Consider the following 5,772-nt stretch of genomic DNA (forward strand, 5'->3'; position numbering starts at 1 on the left):
AAATCTGGATATTTGAGGGGCGCCTGGGTGGCTCAGTGGGTTAAACCTCTGCCTTTGGCTCAGGTCATGATCCCAGGGTCCTGGGATCAAGCCCCCACATCGGGCTCTCTGCTCAGCAGGGAGTCTGCTTCCCGGTCTCTCTCTCTGCCTGCCTCTCTGCCTGCTTGTGATCTCTGTCGGTCAAATAAATAAATAAATAAATCTTTAAAGAAACAAAACAAAAAGAATTTGAATATTTGAGTCGTAAAAAAGCATCTGTGTACCACACATCTAAGATGCAAAGTGTAGTAATAAGGTGACTGCCTGTGGCCCCCCAGCCCCTCTGGAGGACCGGACGGTCCCCACATTGTCCAGTTGCCTTGTGTGTCTCCCCAAACCTGACCCCCATCCAAGATAACAGCTGTCTGAGTTTTGGGCTCATTGTCCCCGTTTGGATGTTTTTTGTTGTCTTACCAGATGTGTTTGTGATAAATATGTGTGAAGGTAAACTGTCTAGTTTTGCTTGCTTTTGAACTTTACTGAAACGGTAACCGTTTGTCTCCTTCCATGCTTGTTATCTTCCATACGCTTTTGAGATGCCCCCAGGCGATGTACGAGGCTTTCGTTTATTCATTTCCACTGCCGTGAAATTCCATTGTTTGACTGTATCACGTTTTATTTATCCAGTTTTCTGTAGAACAACTGGGTCATTTCCAGTTTTGTTTTGTTTCTTTCCTTTTCTTTTTTCTATTACAAACAGTGCTACAGAGAAAATTCTCGATCATGTCCTAAGTGCCCACCAGCAATATATATATATATATAGGCGGGGTGGAGTTGCGGGGTCACGGAGCCTGTATGCCGTGTTTTTATTCAACACAGCCCCGATGTAGCTGTTTCAGTTGATCTTGGAGCTCACCCTTGGAGGAGGATCTTTTCTGGGGTCAGGGTTGGGCTTAGGAAAGGGGGTTCCAGAGTGTTGACTAACTGGTAAGTCTTGATAGTAGGCTTGGGGAATACCTACCCCTGTGTATAGTCACTCACATGGTAATTCACAGAGCAGTGTGCAAACTTGATTGTTTCTCTCCAGTGCTAAGCTTCTGGGGTTGGAAACACCTGTTCAGTTATTGACCAACATCCCAGGGGAACCAAAAACCCAGACGATCTTGTCCCACCTGGGAGACTTGGCTCCTTGGCCAGAGCATGTGGGCTTGGGGGGATTTCTTATGTGTGTCCTTCTACAACAGAGTCCGAATTTGTCAGCCCTGGATTCAGGGCTCTGTGTTGTAACGGACCGAAGGCAGCTGGGTCTTGGTTAGAGTCTGACCTGTTTCCCGGCTTGTTCTTTTGCCCCTTCATCCTTCCACCAATACTCATTTTCATTTTTTTTTTTGTTTTTAAAGATTTTATCTATTCATTTCAGAGAGAGAAAGAGAATGCACAAGCAGGCAGAGGGGCAGAGGGAGAGGGACAAGCCGACTCCCTGCTGAGCAGGGAGCCTGACCTGGGGCTCCATCCCAGGACCTTGGGATCAAGACCTGAGCCAAAGGCAGGTACCCAACTCACTGAGCCACCCAGGCACCCCTGTTCATTTTCCTTTTCAAAAATGTTTGATCACATAATAAATTCAAAGAGTTGAAAATGCAAAGTGTAAGATGACATAAGCAGACTCTGATTCCTGTATCTGACTCCCACCGGCCCAGCCCCCCTTTTGAAAGGTAGTCACTTTTATTAATTTTGTATACATCCTTCTAGAGTTTTCTTTATGTATAAGCAAAATGAATATAAAGGGGCACCTGGGTGGCTCAGTCAGTTAAGCGTCTGCCTTCGGCTCAGGTCATGATCTCAGGGTCCTGGGTTCGAGGCCTGCATCAGGCTCCCTGCTCAGTAGGGAGCCTGCTTCTCCCGCTCCCTCTGCCTGCTGCTCCCCCTGTGTGTGCTCCCTCTCAGGCAAATAAATAAATAAAATCTTTTAAAAAATGAATATAAAGTCTTACTTAGTCCTCTTTTTACCGAAAAGATAGCATCTTATACCTAAGACTCCACCATTGCCTTTTCGGGTAGCAATGCTTGTTTCCTGGTTGCTGTACTCTGTGGCATCGCACAGAACGTTCCATCGTCCTCTTTGATATGCGCCCATGTCTCTGCTGAGTGCGGGGGCTAATGGTGAATCAAGGCCGGCTTTAGGGAGCCCACAGTCCAAGGGCATGCGGAGAACGGTTAGGATGAAGTATTCCAGGAGCTGATCTTTCCAGAACATTTACCGGGAATCACGGACTTGTCAGGCAGCGCTCTGGGCGCAGGGCGGACGATGGGGAGCAGAGCTGGCGAACCCCCCCACCCCCGCTGTGGCAGAGCTGGTGGTCTGGCACAGAGAGTAGGGGGGGGCCTGTGGGGGGCCCGTGGAAGACCCCGACCTGGTCTGGGGGTCCGAGAAGCCTGGCTAGCAGCTGAGGAGGACTGGCCAGGGGAAGCGCTGGAGGGAGGCGTCTTTGGGGAACCTGGAGAAGTTCCTGAGTGCTGAGCTGAGGGGGGCGGGGGCCAAGAGCGGAGGCCCCGGCAGGCAGCACCCTGGTGAGGGCCTTGTGACCACAGAGGGGTTCTGTCCCCGTGGGTGCCACGGGGAGGGCCGGAGTGTGGAGTGGCTGGGAAAAGAAGAAGAGGGCTGGCAGGAGCCCCACGGGGAGTGCCAAGGGTGGTCCAGGCATAACAGGCCAGCCGCCCAGAACTGGAACCGGTAGATCAGAGGGGAAGGGGGAAGGGAATGGCTGGCACCCCCCCCCCCACCAGGCCCAGCCCAGGTTTACTTGGTAATAGTATTTGGTTTTGTTTTTTTTCCCAAGGCCTGGGGGTATGTGCTGCCCAGAGCCTGGGCCTAGACCCTCCCTGTTATTCATAACAGCCTGGAGTGCCCCTCGGAGCAGGGCTGCGGTGGGACAGGGGTGGCCTGGGTCGGAGCCGTCTTATTTATTGGGGTCCTCTTCTCTGAAGGGAGGGTGATGAAGGGGCCCCCAGAAGTGCTGCCCACCCCCGCTCCTGGGCCCTGGTGGTCTCACTTAGCCCAGAGTTGCAGCCCCCACAGGCGGCCTCTCTCTGCAGGGACCTGCCCTTACCGGGTCTGTACCGAGTCACTGGAAAGTTCTGTCCTGCTCCTGACACTGGAGAGGACGCAGAATGGCCAGTTTAGGCCTGGGGTCGACTATCCGCGTGGTTCTGGCAAAGACAGATCCTCACCTTCAAGCCGATGTGTGTCTGCAGCCCGGTGGGCCTGGCCGGGGGCTCTGGCATTCTGGAGAGCACTGAACGCAGACTTGCTTCCTCAGGACAGCTGCGGGTGTGTGTAACCCGCTCTCCAAAGACCATGCACTTGGTTTAAAGATCCGCTGTCACCGTCTTGAAATTCATTTTGGAATAAGAGGCGGGGCGCTTTCCTTTTGCTGCCCCGGGCCCCCCAGTTACTTAAGCCAGTCCTAACTTTTTGTGTATCTTTTGAATTTTGAACTGTAGCAACATGTTTGTTTGCATTTTATTTCACTTAAAAAAAAAAAAAAAAGACTTTGAGAGAGAGAGAGCCTAAGCAGAGGTAACAGCAGAGGGAGAGGGAGAAGCAGGCTCCCTGCTGAGCAGGGAGCCCAATGCAGGGCTCGATCCCAGGACCCCGGGATCATGACCTGAGCCGAAGGCAGATGCTTAACCGACTGAGCCACCCAGGTGTTGTTTTTGAAACTTAATAAAATGCCAAAAAGAAGAACAATAAAGTACAAGTTTATTATTGTGGCGCACAGTTTGCAACAGTTCATACGCCCATTGCACGCGCTGCTGTAGACACACACCCAAACACCATATGTCCGAGCCACAGTCCGGGGGACTCCCAGGAAGCCCGCGTGACCTGCAGACCACTCCCATGAAGGACACAGACAGTGCCTTACTCCCAGACACATGCCGCTGCCCAGGATGAGCCAGTCTTTATCCCACAGCTGGGTGGGGAGACAAAGCTCCCCAGACTCTCCTGCTGACCCCTTCCCCCCAGGACTCCCTACCTCTGGGAGTATCGTCAGAGTCAGAGGCCATCAGAAGTCCTGTGCTCGCACGCCAGCTCTGCTCGGAGCTGAGGGCAGGGTACATCTGTGCAGACAGGAGACCTCCGTGGCGGGCAGTCATGTGGCCTGGGAGCCTCCAAATGGTCATCTCGTCCACCCCTGTCAGCTGGGCCCTGCCTGTGCTCTCTGTTGCCAGAGAGTCTGCAGGGACAGGGAGTCTACGAGTTTTCCAGAACCCTCATCCTAGTATGGGTTACTGATGTGGATTTCTGGCCTGAATCATTCATGTTTCAGTTTTTGCCCATTTCTTTCCAGGTGGAGGAAACTGGGATTCTCCTACCCCTCAGATCTCACGGGTTAAACATACCCACAGCCTGAGGACCAGCTTTGAGGATTGGCACGGAGAGAAAGGCCCTTGGGGGATTGGCACGGAGAGAAAGGGTCAGGCAGTGGCCGCTGGCCGCTCAGCCTGCAAGGAGCACGGCTGCCCTCTGGTGGCCAATCAGCGGCAACTCAAGGAGCCGCTGGGGGGGGGCGGGGTCCCCTTTGCTTATCTCTGGGACAGCAGCAGCTTTGAGTCTACAGGTCAATGAATGTCCTTGCACTGTTGCTGGACCACAGCAAGCCTGTCCTCACCTCAGGGCCTTGGCTCTTGCTGCCTCCTCTCCCTGAAATGCTCTTTGTCTAGATCTCCAGTGGCAGTCCCCTGTGCATTCTCTAGTCCTTATGCCAAATGACACCTCCTCAGGGAAGCCTTCCTGGACCACTTTGTCTGAAACAGCACCAACTGCCATTCCTGTTTCTTTCTACCCCATTTCCTTGTATGCTTTGTTCAAGCACGTATCTACTATTTGAGAATAGGTTTCAATTCTGTGCCTGTGACTTTTCTCCCTTAACAGAACGTGGGCTTCCGGAGAGCAGGGTCCCTGTTGGTTTCATCTGTCACTGGACCTCCGTGCATTGTACCTCAGAGATACCCAACGATACTCATTGAAGGAATAAATAAATGCATACCAACGAGAGCAACTGAGATTTAAGCTGACCTTCAGGTCCTCGAAATCACACCCTGAGGTGGGCGGGAACACACCACTCCCACTGGGCCAACCAGCAAGCCGAGGTTCAGAGAGATTTATAGGAGTTGTCTGAGCTACCGGCAGAGAGGAATGAGCCAGTCCTTGGTGCGTTTTCCTGGGCTCCATACCCTGGCAGGGGACAGAGCGATGATCCAGGCCTGAACCATGGCCACCAAGGGTTGAGGTAGGCCCTCCCTTCTGGCCTGGTGACCAAGGGACCCTGAGCTTCGGCCTGATCCCAAGCTGTTCTGTGGTTCTGCAGGTGTGTGGTGGCCTGGGCGAGGAAGGCCAGCTCACAGGAGAGTAGAACAGGACTCCGGAGATCATGGCCCATCTGCCCGCAGAGCTGCGTCTTCTGGAGCAGGACTGTGTTGGGGAGGGCAGGAAGCAGAAAGGCTGGAGCCAGCGAGGGAACGGTGACTCCTCCAGGGTCCAGATTTGGCTGTGACATTCTGGGTTCCATTGGGGTCCCTGAGGGCCCAGCCGTGTCTTCACTGTGCTCAGCCCGAGGCAGGGGCTGCACTCTGATCTGGGCCCGGCACAGATGCGAGGGGATAGGGGGCTCCAGCTGCAGAGCCTGGATTGCTGGGGCTGGGCTCGGGCAGGTGGGGGGGCTGGCGGGGGCCGGGATGCCCAGGTCCCAGGCAGGCTTCATCTGAGCACCAGGGCGGGAGTCTGAACGA

This window comes from Enhydra lutris, unplaced genomic scaffold (assembly GCF_002288905.1).
Source record: "Enhydra lutris kenyoni isolate GAN:26980312 unplaced genomic scaffold, ASM228890v2 scaffoldscaffold25, whole genome shotgun sequence".
Classification (NCBI taxonomy): domain Eukaryota; kingdom Metazoa; phylum Chordata; class Mammalia; order Carnivora; family Mustelidae; genus Enhydra; species Enhydra lutris.